The 20,991-nt window shown below is 41.8% G+C and overlaps 1 long non-coding RNA gene across 1 annotated transcript in view; it reads left to right on the top strand.

Moving 5' to 3' along the window:
* The first annotated feature begins 1,573 nt into the window (after positions 1-1,573).
* The window catches only part of LOC122557516, a 66,259-nt gene continuing 46,841 nt past the window's right edge, over positions 1,574-20,991 (top strand). The window contains exon 1 of the long non-coding RNA XR_006313864.1: positions 1,574-1,632. This is a non-coding gene — a long non-coding RNA (uncharacterized LOC122557516). The remainder of the gene's footprint in view (positions 1,633-20,991) is intronic.

Raw genomic sequence — 20,991 nt, 5'->3', positions numbered from 1 at the left:
TGGTACATGGAACTCCCCATCCAGAGTACATTTTGTGCTCTTGTCACCCTCAGTACTTCCTCCATGTGTTGGAGTCCTGATGCATTAGCTGAGGGAGGACAGTACGTGTTAAACAGTAGAACATTCCCTTGACTATATTTGACCTGAAGACATGAGACATTGTGGGGTCCACAATCAATGTTGAGGACTCCCAGGGTAACTCTCTCCCAACTGTAGACAACTGTGCCAGTCTGTTGGTGGCACAGGACATATCCAGGGATAGTGATGCTGGTTTTGGGACATTGTTTATAAAGTATGTTTATAAAGTATGACTATGTCAATGAGAATAGCTCTCCTAATTCTATGAGAATAGCTCTCCTAATTTTGACACTTAGAATTAGTATGGAGGGCTTTGCAGGATCGACAGGGCTATTTTTGCCATTATCTTTTCTGTGTCCAGGTGATCCAATTGTTTAATTTCTTAATTGAGACTTTGTTGCGATTGATACAACTGAATGGCTTGCTAAAGCATTTCAGAGGGAAATTGTGAGTCAACCACATTGCTGTAGACAGCTAAGGATGGCAGATTTCCTTCCCCAAATGGCATTAGTGAACCAGACAATGGTTTCATGGTCATCAGTGGATTGTTAATTCCAGATACTGTGACAAGATTTGAACCTGGGTCTCCAGAACATTAGCTGAGTTTCTGGATTAATAATCTAGTGATAATACCACTCCACCGTTGCATCCCCACGATGAAAGGCCCTAACTCTGGAAATACTCCCCCAAATCGATCTGTTCTCCATCTCTCTAGTTGCACGACGTTCCTAAAACCTACCTTTAATAACTGGGTTTTTGGTTACCACCCCTGATCCCTTCTTGAGGGATGTTTGGCAATGGAAGAGAAAGTGAGGACTGCAGATGCTGGAGATCTGAGCTGAAAATGTGTTGCTGGAAAAGCGCAGCAGTCAGGCAGCATCCAAGGAGCAGGAGAATCGACGTTCATTCCTGAAGAAGGGCTCATGCCCGAAACGTCGATTCTCCTGCTCCTTGGATGCTGCCTGACCTGCTGCGCTTTTCCAGCAACACATTTTCAGCTCTGATGTTTGGCAATGGTCCAGTGAAGCATGCTGGGATATTTTCTTATGTTAAAGGTAATCTGTAAATACAAGTTGTTGTTGTGGGTCTCAGCAGGACATAAATATGTAAATACTTTAAATTGCAACCTTCTTGCTTTGTTTCAGGAGCTCAAAAGTGATGGTTGTAACAACTTGGCAACTGAACTATACTAGCAGCTGTTGGCTGGATGGTGAGCTATGTTGTGTTTTAGTGGCGGTGTATTTGCATATATATTTCCAGTCAGCTGTTTGCACAAAATTGGACCAATCCCTTGGTGGTCTTCTGGGAGACAATTTCTGGGAAGCTTGGTCATTATCTCCGACATTCTTTGCATGTTTGACAGCCTGATGCAATTAGGAGAGATACATATTTAATTTCCATTGTCCCTTGTCGAACTTTGTAGCTACCAGGAAATATATCTTGTAGAGGCTTGTTCCAATTCTTTAATTTTTTTTCTCGTTATGACAGTGAGAGGGAGAGGAAAACAGAGAAGGCCAAGGGAGGTTAGCTGCAAACTCCCTTCTAAAGTTACAGGTAGGACTCTTGTTTCACGTCTAACATTACATTGAAATTGAGGTAATCGTTATATTCATGTTTTGAAGGGGAGGTTTTTCTATTCTTCAGAATAACATTGTGAATCTGTCTGCTGTCGTAATGGCTTTTTTTAACAAAGTTATTTTTAATGCATTTGCTTAACTGTCTGATTTTTCTTTAATCATTCATGGGATGTGGACATTTTTGATTGGGCCAACGTTTATCAGCCATCCCTAGTTGTCCTTGAGAAGATGGTTGGAAGCTGTTGTTTGGAATCTCGCATTTTGTTCAGTGTAGGTAGACCCTCTGTGCGGTTAGGGAGACAGTTTGATTTCACTTGGTTTGATTTGATTTATTCGGTATCTAAGTTTTGTTTTGCGTGCAGTACAGGCAGATCACACCGTACAAAGTGGAAAGGATAATAGACCAGAATGAAGAATACAATGTTACGGCTGAAGAGAAGGTGCACAGAGACCAAGATCAACATTAAATTTAAAATGTGAGAGATCCATTCAGATGTCTAATAACAGAGGGGATGAAGCTGTTCTTGAATATATTTATATGTGCATACAAGCTTTTATATCTTCTACCTGGTGGATGAGGGTGCAAGAGAGTATAACCAGAGCGGGAGGGGTCTTTGATTATGCTGGTTGCTTTCCCAAGGCAGATATAGAAGGAGCCAATGGACGGAAGGCTGGTTTGCGTGTTCATGACTCTCTGAAGTTTCTTGCAGTTTTGGTAAGAGCAATTGCCAAACCACACTGTGACACATCCAGATAGGATGCTTTCAATGGTGTACACTTAAAAATTGGCAAGAGTCTTTAAGGACATGCCAAATTTCCTTTGCCTCATGAGGAAGTAAAGATTTGGTGTGCTTTCTTGATCATTGCATCGACATGATTGGACCGGGACAGATTGTTGATGATCATCACTCCCAACAACTTGATGCTCTAGACCAGCTCCACCTCTTCACCATTGATGCAGATGGGGGCGTGCCCTCCACATCGCCTCCTGAAGTCAATGATCAGCTCCTTCATTTTTTTGATATTGATGGAGAGATTGTTGTCTTTACACCATGCCACTAAGCACTCAAGCTCTTTCCTGTATTCTGTCTCGTCATTGTTTCAGATCCGCCCTATGGCGGTGATGTCATCAGCAAATTTTTAGTAGAGTTGGGACGGAATTTGGCCACACAGTGGTGAGTGTATGAGGTTTATAGTAAGGGCTGAGCAAGCAGCCTTTTAGGGCAGCAGTGTTGAGGACTATGGTGGAGAAGTTATTGCCTATTCTTACTGATTGCGGTCAATAGGTCAGAAAGTCGAGGATCCAAATCCAGAGGGCGGAGCTGAAATCTACGTCTTGGAATTTAGGGATGAGTTTGTTTGGAATTGAAGGTGAAACTGTAGTCAAAAAGCAGGAGCTTGACATAAATGTCCTTGTTATCCAGATGTTCTGGGGATTAGTGTAGGGCTCGGGAGAAGGCATCTGCTGTGGATCCATTACATCAGTAGGCGAATTGCAAAAGGTCAAGACAATTTGGTAGGCTGGAGTTAATGTCAGCCATGACTAACTTCTCGAAGCACTTCATAATTATGGAGGACAGAGCTACCATTGAGGCACAGTGCATGATTTTTCTTTGGCACTGGGATGATGGTGGTCTTCTTGAAGCAGGTGGGGACTTCAGATCATAGTAAGTTTTAAAGTAGAGTGCAAAAGAAGAGAGATGAAGATCGGGATAACTCTAGGGACATGGGTTACCAAGGAAGTTGAATACACTGACAAGAGCTTTTGTTCAGCTCCTTGGTCTGCTACAATTACTGAATATTGAAACAACAAAAAATGGATAATTCTTATTTCTATGTGAAAAAAACACACTTATGAAAATAATAATTGTGAAGTGTATTTGGGGACTATCAAAATAAGTCAAAAATTGCAACAGAGCCCATAGAATAGATCTCTTTAGCTATGGGAAGTAGGAATGATGCATTTTACTCAGTCAATTGAAACATCTTTTTTAATACAATCAAAGCTGTGCCTTCAGCAAAGTACTAAGAGAATGCTGCACTATCTGAATTGACACCTTCTGAATGACATTAAATTGAAACTCCATCTGTTTGTTCAATCAATTCCAAAGCAAAGTATCCACAAGCTGTTCTGGCTAAATTTCAAACTTCAACTAAAACAGACTAGTCATTTATTTCATTTCTAAATTGTGAGCTTTTGTGTTATGTAAATTACCTCCCCTAGATTTCTGTTTAAGAATGACCACATTTGGAAAGAATTGTATTGATTGTAAAGTACTTTGGAACATTCTGCTGTCACCAATTGTACAATGTAATTCGTTACTGGGAAAAGGAAAAAAACTGACATAATGCTAGGCTAAAGGAGTCTTCTGTAGCACTGTGCAGAAAGAGTAGGAGGTGTGGTACTTCAAGTAAAAGCAAACCAGCCTCCTTGCACTAACCCAGGCCTTGGAAACGATGATGACAAACACAGCCATGTTAAGCCTGAGAGGTTCTCCATGCTAACATCTGGAGACTAGTGTCAAAATTGTGAGAGCTGTCTCACAGACTAGTCAAGGAACAGTCTGGCATCATTATACTCATGGAATCATAGATAGACAGGGTAGATCAGAAGGTGTTTAGTACACTTGCCTTCATTGCTCAGACCTTTGAGTATAGGAGTTGACATGCGATCTTGAGGTTGCACAGGACCAGGGTGAGGCCTCTTCTAGAGTACTGTGTGCATTTCTGGTCACCCAGTTAGAAGAAGGATTTAATTAAATTGGAGAGGGTTTGGAAAAGAGCTATCAGAACTTTGGTGGGAATGGAAGGCCTGAGTTATAAAAATAATTTGGAAAGACTGGGTCTTTTTTGACTGGAGTGTAGGAAGTTGAGGTGTGACCTTATAGGGGTTTATAAAATCATGAGGAGTATGGATAAGCTGAATGACAAGAGTTCTTTTTTCCCTATGGTGGAGGACTTCAAAACCAGGGGGCATATTTTTCAGGTGAGATGAGAAAGATTTAAAAAGGACCCAAGGGACAAACTTTTTATGCAGAGAGTGGTTCATGTGTGGAATGAACTACAAGAGAAATTGGTGGATACAGATAAATTATAACATTTAAAATACATTTAGATAAGTTCATGATAGGACACTTTTGGAGGGATGTGGACCAAGTGCAGGCAGGTGAGACTACTTTGATTTGGAAACATGGTCGATGTGGACTGGTTGGACTGAAGGCTCTGTTCCATGCTGCTGATATATCCCAGACACTACTGTCACCATCCCTGAATATGTCTTCTCCATCTGGTTGGGGAGAGGGGGTGGGACAGTAGTGTACCATTTGGGGGCAACTACCTAGAAGTTCTCAATGTTGACACCAGACACATTGAGGTCACATGACATCACGTCACACATGGACAAAAAGAAGTGTTGAATAATGTACTGTGTCCATTTCTCACCTAACATCACCGATGAATCAGTACTCTTCCATGTTGAACACTTGGAGGAAAGCAAGGTGCAGAATGTACTTTGGTTAGGGTCTTCAATGTCCATCACCAAGTGTGACTTAGCAGTTGCACGACTGACTGAGTTCATTGATTCTGAAGGAATGGGCCAGTGGGTTTAGGTTTGCAGCAGGTGACAAAGGAACCACCAAGATTGAAAAACATATTTGAAGCTCTTAGTCTAGCCTTAATTCTCAGAGGTGAAAGGGCTTTCTTAATAGCACCAAACATTGCCAATAAGAGAGACATATTGACAAAGCTTTTCTATTGCATTCATCAGGATAAATGCAAAAATATCAGATTTCAAATTATTGCAATTTGAACTGCAGGAAAAAAGGGTGCTGATTGGTGCAGCAATGTCAAATATGATTGGCGAGGGTGTTGCCCTAAAGGCAACAGACCCTACAGGTTCCCAAATACCTGAGTATTAAAAAAGGATGCAAAGCTTGAACATATTATTTTTCCTTCCAACAAATTGGTCCCTGAATATGAATGGATTGCTTCTAGGAGTGTAAGTAAGCCAAATTATAAGCTTCAAGAGTGTTATGCTGAAAAAGCACAGCAGATGAGGCAGCATCCAAGGAGCAGGAGGGTTGATGTTTTGGGCATAAACCCTTCATCAAGAATGAGGCTTGTGAGCCAAAGGGATAAAGAGATAAATGAGAAGGATGGAGGGTTGGGAGAGAGGTAGCCGGGACTGTGATAGATAAATGAAGGTGGGAGTAATGGTGATAGTTTGGAGAGGAGGGTGACGAGGATAGGTGGGAAGGAAGATGGAGAGGTAGGACAGGTCTTGAGGGCAGTGCCAAGTTGGAAGGTTGGATCTGGGATAAGATGGGGTAAAGGAAAATGAGGAAACTGGTAAAATCCACATTAATCACGTGTGGTTGGAGAGTCCCAAGGCAGAAGATGAAGCGTTCTTTCTCCAGGTATCAGGTGGTTAGGGTTTGGCAATGGAGGAGGCCCAGGACCTGCATGTCCTTGGAGGAGTGGGAGGGGGAATTGAAGTGTTCGGCCACGGAGTGATGGGGTTTCTTTGTGCGTGTGTTCTAGAGATGTTACATAGAACATTACAGCGCAGTACAGGCCCTTCAGCCCTCGATATTGCGCCAACCTGTGAAATTAATCTGATGCCCATCTAACCTACACTGTTCCATTATTATCCATATGTCTGTCTAATGCCCATTTAAAGCCTTTAATGTCGGCAAATCTACTACTGTTGCAGGCAGATTGTTCCACGCCCCTACCATTCTCTGAGTAAAGAAACTATCCCTGATATCTGTCCTTCTGTCCTAAATCTATCACCGCTCAATGTAAAGCTATGTCCCCTTGTATTAGCCTTCACCATCCGAGGGAAAAGGCTCTCACTGTCCACCCTATCTGACCCTTTGATTATCTTATACGTCTCGATTATGTCACCTCTCAACCTTCTTCTCTCCAATGAAAATAGCATCAGTTCCCTCAGCCTTTCCTCATAAGACCTTCCTTCCATGCCAGGCAAAATCCTAGTAAATTTCCTCTGAACCCTTCTCAAAGCTTCCACGTCTTTCCTATAATGTGATGACCAGAACTGCATGCAATACTCCAGGTGCAGCCTTACCAGTGTCTTGTACAGCTGAAGCATGATCTCGTGGCTTCAAAACTCAATCGCCCTACCAATAAACGCCAACACACCATATGCCTTCTTAACAACCCTATCAACCTGGGTGACAACATTCAGGGATTTATGCACCTGGGCACCGAGATCTCTCTCTTCATCTGCACTGCTAGGAATTTTACCATTAGCCCAGTACTCTGCATTCCTGTTATTTCTTCTAAAGTGAACTACCTCACACTTTTCCTCATTAAACTCCATTTGCCACTTCTCAGCCCAGCTCTGCATCTTATCTATGTCCCTCTGTAACCCACAACATCCTTCAGCACTATTTACAACTCCGTCTACCTTAGTGTCAGCCACAAATTTATGAGCCCACTCTTCTACGCTCACATCCAGATCATTTATAAAAATGACCAACAGCAGTGGCCCCAAAACAGATCCTTGCAGCATACCACTGGTAACTGAGCTCTAGCTTGAACATTTCTCATCAACCACCATACTCTGTCTTCTTTCAGCAAGCCAATTTCTGAACCAATTCACTAAATCACCTTCAATCCTGAAAGTCCATATTTTGTGTAATACCCTACCATGTGGAACCTTATCAAACCTTATGTTCTGTGAAGCATTCTGCAAGTAGGCATCCTGTCTCCCCAGTGTGGAGGAAACAGCATCAGGAGTGATGGATACAATCCATTACCCGCCCTCGATCTCTTTATTTTCAACTGCTGCAGGGATATTGACTGCCTCAACCTGTCCAGTCCCCTCACCTACTCCAACGTCTCACCTTTACAACGTGTAGCCCTCCAGTACCTCTGCTCCAACCCCAACTTCACCATCAAAGCAGTGGACAAGGAGGTTGCAGTGGTAGGTTGGCACACTGTCGTCTACACGGCTGAATCCAGGAGCCAACTCACAGACACCTCCTCCTGCTGCCCCCTTGACCATGACCTCACCCCCCACCCCCATCACCAAATCATCATCTTCCTCATCATCTCAGGGGATCTCGCACTCATAGCTTTCAACCTCATAGTTCAGAAACCCCGCACTGTCAGGTTCTACCTCCTTCCCAAGATTCACAATCCTGACTGCCCCGGATGACCAATTATCTCAGCCTGCTCCTGCCCCACCGAACACATCAACACATACCTTGATGCTGTCCTATTCCACTCGGTCCAGTAACTTCCCACCTATGTTTGGGACACCACCCACGCGCTCCACCTCCTCCATGACTTCCGTTTCCCCAGCCCCCAATGCCTCATCTTCACCATGGACATACACATGTTCATCTGCCCTCCGTTTCTTCTTCTCCTGGTGTCCCCACCAATACCCTTCCACTGACACTCTCATTCATTTGGCTGAACTGGTCCTCACCCTCAATACCTTCTCCTTTGAATCCTCCCATTTCCTGCAGATGAAAGGGATAGCCATGGGCACCCACATGGGCCCCAGCTATGCCTGTCTCTTTGTCAGTTATGTGGAACAGTCCATCTGCCACAGTTACACCGGCACCATTCCCTGTCTCTTCCTCCGCTACATTGATGACTGTATCGGCACCATCTTGTACTCCCATGAGGAGGTTGAACAGTTCATCAACTTCACCAACACATTCCACCCCGACCTTAGGTTCACCTGGATCATTTCAGACACCTCCCTCCCCTTCCTGGACCTCTCCATCTCCAGCTCCATCAACAGTGACCGATTCAACATGGACATCTTCTACAAACCTACTGACTCCCACAGCTACCAGGACTTCACCTCCTCCCACCCTACCTCCTGTAAAAATGTTCTCCCTTACTCCCAATTCCTCTGTCTCCACCGCATCTGCTTCCAGGAGGACCATTTGCAGCACAGATGGTCTCCGTCTTTAAAGATTGCAATTGCCCTTCCACCTGCTCGATGATGCCCTCCAGCGCATCTTGTCCACTTCTCGCGCCTCTGCCCTTGAACTCCACCTCTCCAACCTCCAGATACATTGCATCATCCTCCGCCATTTTCGTCACCTACAAACAGACCCCACCACCAGAGATATATTCCCCTCCCGGCACCTTCCCCTACCAATGCAAGAATGGCAAAGCCTGCGCCGACACCTACCCCACTCACCTCCGTCCAAGGCCCAAAAGAATGCGATCTCCTCTACATTGGAGAGATGGGACTCCTACTTGCAGAGTGCTTCAGAGAGCATCTCCATGACACCCACACCAACCAACCCCACCATCCCGTGGCTGAACACTTTAACTACTCCTCCCACTCTGCAAAGGACATGCAGGTCCTGAGCCTCCTCCATCGCCAAACCCTAACCACTTGATGCCTGGAGGAAGAACACCTCATTTTCTGCCTTGGGACCCTCCAACCACACAGGATTAATGTGGATTTCCCCGACCCCCCACCTTATCTCAACACCAATCTTCCAACTTGGCACCGCCCTCATGACCTGTCTTACCTGTCCACCTTCCTTCCCACCTATCTGCTCCACCCTCCTCTCTGATCTATCACCATTACCTCCACATTCATCTACCTATTGCATTCTCAGCTACCTACTCCCAGCCCCACCCCACCTCCCATTTATCTCTCTATCCCCTTGGCTCACAGGCCTCATTCCTGATGAAGGGCATATGCCCGAAACGTCGATTCCCCTGGTCCTCGGATGCTGCCTGACCTGCTGTGCTTTCCCACTGCCGCACTCTCAACTCTGATCTCCAGCATCTGCAGTCCTCACTTTCTCCACATTATAAACTTGACTGGGTTATTTTAAATTGCTGTTAATTTGGTGTTAGCACACTCATGATTGTTCAGTAGGTGCAGTCTCTATTCATGGAATCACATCTATGTGTAAACATTTTATTTTAGGTTTTCAAATGTAGGCTGTGTGAATATGGTCTGTTCTCTGCCTATTATGAAGAAATGAAGAAAAATGCTGCTTGATCAATCTGCCAAACCTTGCAATATAAACCACAAAGCCTTCAAAGTTGACTTGTGACTAACCAGCAGCTTTTTCTCCTATAAGATAAATTGTGTGATCATTTGAAATTTGGAATTTTTGAATTTGTCCTGATGAGTGTAAAGGGAAATGCTTCAGCAAGGTGTATCTTTTCAGCAATATTCAAGTTGTCACCTTGCAGCTATCAAAACAATTTGACCAGAGCAGTTTGTCCATGAGTTTCTAGTAATGGATAAAATATCAAAGGCTGCGTTTCCTATGTAGCATTAGTGTGTTGATTAATCGCACCAATAAAACCTCTCTTCCCCTATTCCCCCAACCAGTACCTATTCTGGCTTGGCTTTCTCTGCACAGTTAATTCAATTAAAATCTTCTTCCGCTCTTCACATGTAATTCCATGATTAAACAGAGTAAGCAATTCTCCTATGCTGTACTATCCTTGCATTAAACAGTAAACAGACTTCCTTTCTCTTTCACACTGAAGCAACTGAGGTAAAGTGAAATCAAATAGTAACTGAGTCATAATCTCTGAGCACATCTTGTTTCCTTGAAGCCAGCAAGTTTGCCAATTTAGAACCATGTTTCAGGAGCTGATATGTGCTCAGAGGCATGAGTTGAAATCAAAGCTCAGACAGTAACTTTACAGTCAGCAGGCAATGGAGTATCTTCGTAACTATCAACTGCAGGACACAGTCTTCCATGATCACTTGAGACCCAAATGCACTGTTACCAATCACTGTACTCCACCAAAGACCAAGTAACACTGAAACAAATCTCTGCCGCTCAGAAGTGAGTTGACTTTAAAATTTTTTTCTTTCCCCCCCATTCCCCATGAATATTGAGTTAATCTTGCCATACGGCTCTTATGGGTATGGGCAGCCCTCTGGGTTTCCTATCTAAAAAGGTCATTTTTCTTGTCTGAATAGTAGATGGTAAATTATTCAACATTCGGGGTATTATAACTCAAAACAATCTTATTTTCATCCAACACACACAACCCCACATAAAATTTAGGGCAAGAAATCAATGTGTAAGAAATGGGACTGCGATCCTTGATTACTCATTCCCCCAGCCCAAAGCCGCTAAGCTAATTTATTGTATCTCCAGCCAGGGTCAGGTAGTTAACTCAACTCATGCTGGGATGAAGCCTGGGACAGCCCCCTAGGTGAAAATAGCACATGTGGATATTATAATGCTTCATCAGGACAAAAGACATTTTGATGTAAAATAAAGTAATTAAGTGTAACAAACACTCTTCCAATTGATAAAAATAGAAAAAAAAGAGTGATATCTCTTGAACCTGCATGTACATAACAACATAAGAACGAGGAGCAGGAGTAGGCCATTTGGCCCTTCGTGCCTGCTCTGCCATTCAACAAGATCATGGTTTTTTTGTTTTGTGGACTCAGCTCCACTTACCTACCTGCTCACCATAATCCTTAATTCCTTTACTGTTCAAAAATCTATCTCTCTTTGCCTTAAAAACATTCAACAAGGTAGCATCAATGGCTTCACTGGACAGGGAATTCCACAGATTCACAACCCTTTGGGTGAAGAGGTTCCTCCTCAACTCAGTCCTAAATCTGCTCCCTCTTATTTTGAGGTTATGTCCCCTAGTTCTGGTTTCACCGGCCAGTGGAAACAATCCCCCTGCTTCTATCTTATCTATTCTCTTCATAATTTTTTATGTTTCTACAAGATCCCCCCTCATTCTTCGAAATTGTAGCTTTTTGAAGAGCAGATGGGTGAAGTTAATTGGGCAGGAAGTAAAAATTTATTTTCTAACAGTGGATTAAAGTTTTTATACTAAGTTGTCAGAAACCTTAAGGTGGTTCAGCATTGTCTATTGTGAATCTCCTTTGCATTTATTAGCATGTCACGAATACTTATATATACAGGAAATGCGTGCATGGGTCCAAACTTGTTAGGCAAAACAAGGGCTATGTGAGGTGTGTACCTAGTGGGGTTAGGTTTCTTCCTCCAAGCTCCAGTGAGTATGAATGCTTCAGTACATTTGCTCCTGTGCACCAAAGCCATTTCTTTGTGCGCATACACCTGCATGTAAGGGAGGAAGTGGGTCAACCAACTCATGAGAAGCCTCAGTCATACACATCTTCACTCTTGTTGGTAAACGTTTATAGTGTAAAGGGCAAATTGTCTGCAAAGTGGTTACTGAACTGCATGCACTTATTATATTGCTTATAATTGGAGATCATTTATAGATAAAGTATATTTTTGAAATGAAAGAAAAAGCAAGGGGTGAATAAAGCCCAAATAAGGCAATCACCCAGAATGATGTCTGCAAACCTGAGCAGACCAGGCAAACAGGACTTAACTCAAAAGACGGTCAATGCAAACACTTCAGAGAAAGACATCTTGAGTGGAAAGAAATGGCCGGGAATGGGACTTAGGGGTACTGGAGGGATACTAGGAATGGAGTGAGAAAACAGGAATACAGAGGGATGAATTAACTAAGGTACAGAAAAAGGAGACAAGGAAGGGGGGGAAGGAGAAAGAGTAGTTGAATTGATTAAGGGGTGTTATAAGGCTGGGTGTGGAGAACTGAATGGGAATGGGATTGGGGAATATCAAAGGAAATAATGAAATGACTGACAGTCACAGGGAAAGACTGAGAAGAACGGAGGTGGGGGGACCCCGGAGAACAGGAGAGGACCATGTACTGTTGTGGAGAGAAAAGTGTAGCATTGACAAGGGAGGGCAGAGGATGGACAAATCAAATGAAAGGTTAGAACAATCACCATCTGTTTTCGAAATTAGCTTGTAAAAGAATACCTTGTACAGAATATGCAGAGGAATCTATGATCTTTTGCACATGTACCTTTACAACACAAATACAACTGAGGGAATTCAAGTAGAAACTACAAAATGCTATTCTGCAAACATATAGATCTACATAAGAATTTAGCCTCTTGAATGTGCTCTGCCAATCAGTAAGAATGGGTTATCTGATTGTAACCGCAACTTTACATTCCTGCCTACTCCTGATCTCCTTTCAACCTCTTTCTGACCATGAATCTATATCTATCTATGCCTTTAAAATATTCAGAGGCTCTGCTACCACTACCTTTTGAGGAAGAAAATTGAAGATGCACAACCCTCTTAAAGAAAATATTTCCTCGTCTCTGTCTCAAACAGGTGGCCCTTTGTTTTAAACAGAGACCTCTAGTTCTGGATTCTCCCACTTATCGGATGTGGGCGTCACTCGCTAGGCCATCAATTATTGCCATCCATAATTGCCCAGAGGGCAGTTAAGAGTCATCCACATTGCTGTGGGTCTAAAGTCAAATGCAGGCCACACAGGTAGCTTTGGCAGATTTTCTTCCCCATAGGACATTATGGACCAGATGGGTTTCTTCTGACAATTGACAATGGTATCATGATCATCATTAGACCCTTAATTCATGATTATTTATTGAATTCAAATTCCACTATGCGCCATGGCAGAATTTGAACCTAGGTACTTACAACATTAGCTGAGTTTCTGGATTTAAAGTCTAGCAATAATACCACTAGGACATTGCCTCTTATCATTTCTCATCTACTCCATTAAGTCCCCTGAGAAATTTATGTGTGATATTTAGGTCACCTCTTGCTGTTCTAAACTCCAGCCTATCTGTCCAACCTGTCCTCGTAAGACATCCAAGTTGGTTGTATGTTTAAAGCTCCTGAAGCATTGTTGGTGTACTGTTCAATACATGCAATAAGGAAAGGTATTTGGAATTTGTCTTAACGGCAACAAAATAGTTTAAGATTGGTACTTACTTTCTATAATTTCTTACAAATCTCAAGTATGAACAAACATCCTCTAGGTCTGAGTGGCGTGGACTGACAGTTCTTGGAGACTCTGACAAGACTTCAATGAGAAATTGATGGACATTTTGAATCAATAATGTGATTGATGGATTGGTCACCAAATACTGGGATGTGGTGGAAGGGCAGGAATCCTCCTCACACTTTTGGTATGATGGGAATTTACTAAGCAGGACAAGAACCAAAGGACAGTAAAGGAGGGATAGCAAGACTCCATTTGTAAGGGGTGATTTGGTTCGACAACTCACCTCTCAGGATCTGCCATCCACACTACACTGATCATTCAAAGGGTGGTTGTACGTATAAACCATCTATATTTTTATTAGTGGGTTGCTTGAATTCAAAGCAATTGTGGACTGAATTTGAGCAAAAATTGGCCAAGTGTCAATTTCAAGGGAGTTACATGGAGGGTTTCTCTCTATAAGCTTTAGGCAGTTACTCACACAATTCTCCACTGGTCAAGATCTTATAAAAACACCATGCACAATTGTGGTCTCACCAGTAGCAGATGTATTCCTTGCTCCTGGGACCTTTTCAGGATTCATGCTGTTTGTGCCATATTTAAAGCCTAGCTATGCACCTCATCAGACACTGTCGGACAGGAATAGTGCTTCATTATACACATAGTGGAAAGAAGATAATAAAGAAAACCTTCTGAGGGTTCATAGTGGGCAGAGGTGACATGTTACTGGATAGAGCAGATCACATTCATAAATGTATTTCCACTTTATATTTCGCTGGTCTGATAGATTGTCAATAATTGTAGATACAAGAATAAAGCTGCCTATCCTGAGTGCTGTCCCATTTCAGTTCTCTGTCTAGGGGGAGTACTGCTCTTTCCCTAATACTCAGTGCAGCATAATACCTTGTCATTGTTGAATGTGGGAGCATCCCATGTTAGAAACCCTTCAAATAGTTGTTAACATTAACTTTTATTTAACAACAGGAAAAAGAAAGAAACAAAAGAATTGTATTTGTTTTTAAGAACAAACTGCAGTGGTGGGCAAGCTGAGAAAGTCAAGCGTGGAGACTGGAAGCAGCATGCTGGAATGCAGAGGGAATAATAACTATGAAGGGGGGGCACCTCCATATATAATGGTGGAGACAATTGAGCATTGGAGTGCACAGGTTATGGTGGGGAAGGTGGGGACAGTCACCACCACCCTGGCTTCAATAGTGAGACAGTGCATCATGATGGTTGGCATAACTATTTTTTGTCAGCCTGGGGTTCAGGAGGCAAAGTGGGGTGAAGAAAAGTTAAATAAAAGAAGTGATGGGAACATGTGGAAGCTCAGAACTATGAGGTTGACAAAGTGTGCACGGAAGAAAGGAACAACTTCAGGAGAGTCACCTAAATTAACAGCCTGAGCCTGCAGCTCGCTCAGTGAAGTGCTCCCTGAGTTACCCTACTGAGTGACCTGACTTTCAGTGATCAGGCCCCCAGGACTGATTGTGTGCCACTTCTCAAAGTAACTTGGAAGGGCAGCCCTGACTAATAATTGGACAGACCACTGACTGATCTCTCTCTCGAGAGAGAGTGTAGTGCTCGAAAATCACAGCAGGTCAGGCAGCAGCTGAGGAGCAGGAGAATCAAAGTTTCAGGCATTTCTTCAGGAATGAAGGCTTGTGGGCCGGGGCTGAGATATTGATGGGAGGGGGCTGGGGCTGGGGGGAAGGTAGCTGAGAATACAATAGGTAGGTGAAGGTGCGGGAGAAAGTGCTAGGTCGGATAGCAGGGTGATAGGTCAGACGGGAGGGTGGTGCTGCGCCCCCCAGTTTACAAGCCTCATTCCTGATGAAGGGCTTATGCCTGAAACTTTGATTCTCCTGCTCCTCAGTTGCTGCCTGACCTGCTGTGATTTTCCAGCATCACATTCTCAACTCTGGTCTCCAACATCTGCAATCCTCACTTTCTCCTAACTGACTGATCTCTGTGTGACTTCCTAGTGACTTATTGCTAATTCCCATCTGGTTACGCCGGACCCACAGGACTGACCTTGGCCCAGTCCTTGGACTGTAATGATGTGGGACACTTGACTCTGAACGTCCCAAGCAGCTGACTAACTGTATCCAAGCCCCTGGATTGTGATCAGATAATATCTTTAGGTGGGACCCCCTGACAGATAACAGTCTTCCTTGCTTTGACTGAAGTCAGCTTCCCTTAAACTTTGAGACATGGCTATTTGGGTAGAAGCACATGCAATGTGATTAAGCTGTTGTCACGTGATGTGGGTATGACATTGACATTGCGTGATGCTGTACAACAATATGGCCACCCCCTTGACTAACCATTGCTGGCAATTATGACAAGTTGCACTAAGAGGGGGGGTAATATAGAAGTACTGTGAGGCTGTAAATTCTCAATGAAATGACAATGCACAAAAAAAGCTAGACAAGGCAAGGCAGAGATGAGGAATGCTGGTCAAGCTGGAGGGCCAGATGAGTAAGTGGTGAGCTGGAGCCACCATTGACTTGCTCAGACATTCTGCCAGGAAATTTCGCCGTCTAGTTTCTATATTTTACCTGGAAAAATAGCTACATTTTAATTTTTTTCCATCTTGCCCTACTTTTTCCAAATGACTTGTCACTGCCCACAATGTTCAGAGGCTGAGAAGGTTCTGCCAGTGATTTTGTCTAAAGGACAATAAAATCTTTAAGATGAAACATGACTCTTCTGTGTAGTGTCTTATAAATTAAATTTGTTTTAAATTTTTGCAGAAACAACTCTGAATCTAAACATATTTATCTATCAAATAAATCAAGCAAATAGATAAACAGCAAAGATTTATGATAACTTTGTTTGTGCTGAATGATTTCAGTTGTGCTGGTAGATTATCAAAGCTGGAGTTATTCTTCTGAGGGAAGAGACACGTGAGAGGAGATTTCAGAGAAATGTTCAAAATCATGTGCGGTTTCAATCAAATTGATCGATAAAGAAACTTCCCTATTGGCGGAATGATCAAGAACCACAGGACACCATTTTAAAGTGATCATCAAAAGAATCAATGTAATATGAGGCATTGGGTACTTGGGATCTAGAATATACTAATGGAGATTGTGTTGGAGTCAGGTTCAATTTTGGCTTTCAAAATGCAATTGAGGAAGTATCCGAAAGAAAATAACTCAGAAGTCTACGTGTGCTTTGTCAATGATAATTATGTAATACTTTTATTTAGCAGGTAATTATTTAAAACAGGAAAGCACAATACAAATTATGAAGCCAACATTGTTGCAAAACTAACTTTTCTGTGGTTTGCAGCATGAGAATCTCCAATAGATCGATGGCCAGGCAAAGTTGCGACATTGTACACACACAGCGCATGGAGTCCTGAATGGAGAATTCTCTTCAAGGCAAGGTACACATTCAACAAAGTGAAAAAACTGGTTGAATGAGACTGGCTGCGGTTGTTCTTTAGACGACTGGCATGACAACCATCCAAATTGCCCTTCTGTGCCATAACCATTCCATGATACTATTCTGTAATACTTAATAGGAAGTGCTCAACTGAATTGGGGTGAAACTTCATCTTGGATGGTGCCACAAATTAGGCAGATATTAAAGTGGTTGAGTTATGCAGTTAATGAAACTGGATATCAGGCAAAATATAACAATGCTGTCATTTGTCCAAGGTGAATTTCTACCCTTTGCGTTTTTCTATTCATGAACGAGATTGACCACAGAGCTTTCTCGTAGGCTAGACAATTCTTAATAAAAAGATACATTTGTGAACCAAGCACAGTGTGCCATCAAGGGGACTAGGACTGAAAATTAGTTAGATGATGTTGCACCTTGACTTGAAGACTATGGAAATAACAAACATTTTTCAACAATTTAAACACATTAGGATTCTGCTCTTTGATTAATATCACCTCCTTCTGCCATCAGATTCACACACAAAATTAAGAAATCTGAAAGGCTATTTCTTTTCAAGTTAAAGTTATGATAAAAACAGGAATTTCATATGTCAAACTGGATAAGGAAGTTGAAGGCTTCTGCTAAAACAGATGCAAATATAGTTTGTGCACACTACCTGAAGGCAGGTCTTTGGTCCGTTGTTTGCAGTTGCTGAATGACAGGAGAACTTTGTTGACAGTTTTGTTCGTGATGGTATGCTATTGCCATCCATCCTCAGGGGCACAATGAAGAGGCTGTCTCAAGCCTATCTTAATCAGAACAGGAATTATATTCAATCCGTTCTTGTTACTCTGAACTGCACAAGTCATTGAACCAGTAGAGCTAACTCTTCCCCATGATTATGTCAAACTAGATGACCTACTGTGGATTCAAAGCAGTTGGAAAATAAAGCTGAAGATCATTCCCTCTCAAATACTGGGATCCAGCAAGGAAGTGATTGATTGATTTATTATGGTCACGTGCTGAGATACAATGCAAAATGTTGTTTTTGCGTGCGATACAGTCAGATCGTACCATACAAAGTGCATAAGGGCAATAGAACAGAGCGCAGAATACAGTGTTACAGCCACAGAGAAGGTGCAGAGAGAGAGAGAGATCAGAATTAACATTTGAGACATCCATTCAAAGGTCTTATGCCAATGGGAAACAAGCTTTTCTTGAATCTATTCATATATGTATTCAAATGTTTATACCTTCTGCCTGATGGACTGGTTTGTGTGGTGAACTGGACTTGGTTCATGACTCTCTGTAGTTTCTTGCAGTCGTGCTGTGATGCATCCAGATAGGATGTTTTCAGTGGTGCAAGACTACAGAGCTCAGGACTCAGAATGAGTGCATATAAATTTGCAAGAAAGTGAGGCATTCACAGATTTCATCAATTCCCTGCCTGTGAGTATATTTGGCTGATATTTATATTCTAGGAATCACCAAGAAGGAAATTCAGATGAGCAATTCCTAACAATAGTACTTGTTCTTCATGAATTATACCTTGATGTTCATGTCACAAATGTTGGAATTAATGAAGCTGATTAGTATCCTGTTCAGTTTGAAAGTATCCTTTGATAGGTTGCCCTTTAAATATCCTAACGAACTAGAGTTCTGGGAGCAATTATTACTTCAGATGTCACTTGTCATTTGACCTTTTTAAAACAGAAATTGTGAAAGGGCAGAAACTTGTATATTTTAAGAAGGAAAAAAAAAGGATAACTGTCATTGACCATAGAAAAGCAAAGACCACACTCTGTTGAAAATCATGGAAGCAATCCGATTCAAGCAGTTCGGCCTTGTGGAAGAAATTAAAAAGTATGGCAGAAATTGGAATCAGTGTTACGAGCAGATCAGTTAAAAGCTTTGAAGACAATTCCAAAACTCCAGATTGTCATATCTATTTGAGCAGTATTAAGTGACCACAAAATAATTGGAAGTTGTCCCACTACTGAAATGCAGTATTTGGAATTTTCAAGTTGAGGTATTATAATAGCAGCTACATGCTTTAAGCAGTCATGTTGATATGTATTCTTCTGGAAATTAAGTACCATTAGTCATCTTGCCCGGTTGGATGATTTTTTTCTGCATGCTGTATTTACTCCATTCCAATTATCTTTGTAAAATTGTCATAATAAGTAGGCTGAAATGTCTTTATGCGCAACTCTTGTGAACACAGTATCTTTTTGTAGGTTTTTCAAGTTCTATTTTGTTTCTGTGGTAACTGTGCAGTTTGCATGTATCTCTTTGTGTGAAAACTCCACTTACAAAATAAAATGCTTCCATACAACAGTTGTGTGTCTGTTTGTAAGCAGAAGAAAAAGTATGCAAACATCTGCCTTTGCTCTAATTCCGGAATTGTAAAAGGCTTTTCAATGTACTCACCCCCAATTTACCATTTAACATGAAGCAGGCATGATTCCTTTTGTTTATATGCACAGTTAAAAGCAGAAATTCTGATGTTGTTATCAGTAATTGGATGCTTCTCCAGTGAGTTGAGATAGCCCTAGATTGCAATGATTTTGAAATTATTGACTTGACAACTTCCACTTTTATGTTCTGTCTCACTGTAAAAACTGTAGAAAACTTGAATAAGGCATTATTGGATTTTTAGTACTGTATTAAGTTTGTAATTATTTCTACCTATCTCAGCTGGATCTAGTAGTCATTTTATATTTATAGAATGGAAAAATTCTTTTTTATGATAAGAAATTCCACATTTAAAAGAAAAGTTTATTTTTATATTTTAGTTTCTACCCTAACGTCAAGTAATTGTTCCAACATCATAGAAATGATTTGTAAAATTATACAGTAAAGAGTTTCAATGGGTTTTACTTTTTAGGTCGCTATCTGTGAGAATACTTCAACATGATGGACTGCTTACCTTAATCAATGTATCCACTGTTGCTGGATACTTGGAGATTCTCTTACATTTAGTACAGTTAGTACAGTTAGTAAACTTGCAGATGACACCAAAATTGGAGGTGTAGTAGACAGCGAAGAGAGTTACCTCAGATTACAACAGGACCTTGACCAGATGGGCCAATGGGCTGAGAAGTGGCAGATGGAATTTAATTCAGTTAAGTGCGAGGTGCTGCACTTTGGGAAAGCAAATCTTAGCAGGACTTATACACTTAATGGTAAGGTCCTAGGGAATGTTGCGGCTGTACAGGACATTGGTTAGGCCACTTTTGGAATATTGTGTGCAATTCTGGTCTCAGTGTTGACTGCAAAATCCAGCCCAATACCTGAGCAGAAATTCATGCATTCAAGGTTAACTCCCAAGTGTTAAACACAGACACAAATAAATTAGATTGCAGAGCAGCATTTTGAAGCCAACCAAAATTGCTTAAGCATGTAATACAGCTGGTATATTCTTACGTTGCACTTGCCATTTTCATGACAGCCCTCTGAGCCATCCAAATGGGACAACGCACTGAGGTAGTGCACTAGAAATGAAGATCCACTATTCTCACAGTCATCACAAAATTTAAAGATTTCATGATGATAAACTTTTCCTGTTTATGAGAAGTAGACTCCAGTTACATATTAGCAGTTATCAACCTTAGCATACAACACTACTAATTAAAACTCGAATCCCCTTAAAAACACTTCCTAAATACAGACATAAAAAACAAACAGGATAAAAATATGCAATGGTAGAGAGAAAACTGGTTAAAAAAAAGTACATATGTTGTTAATTCTAGGCCCTGTTATTGGGATGATCTTTTTGAATCCATGCTGGCCAGCTTGTTGTTTCAGTCGTCTTTTTCCAGACAATTCTACTGGTTAGTAAGTAGATGGTCTTATGTTATTATCGCTGGACTGTAGACCCCAGGTAATGATCTGGGGACCTGGGTTTGAATTGTACTACAGCAGATGGTAAAATTTGGATTCAATAAAAAAATCTGGAATTAAGAGTCTAATGATAACCATTGCTAACTAGAACATAGAACATAGAACAATACAGCACAGAACAGGCCCTTCGGCCCACGATGTTGTGCCGAACATTTGTCCTAGCTTAAGCACCCATCCATGTACCTATCCAATTGCCGCTTAAAGGTCACCAAAGATTCTGACTCTA

The sequence above is a fragment of the Chiloscyllium plagiosum genome, chromosome 15 (genome assembly GCF_004010195.1).
Source record: "Chiloscyllium plagiosum isolate BGI_BamShark_2017 chromosome 15, ASM401019v2, whole genome shotgun sequence".
Lineage (NCBI taxonomy): Eukaryota > Metazoa > Chordata > Chondrichthyes > Orectolobiformes > Hemiscylliidae > Chiloscyllium > Chiloscyllium plagiosum.
This window is presented reverse-complemented; position numbering and strand designations above follow the sequence as displayed.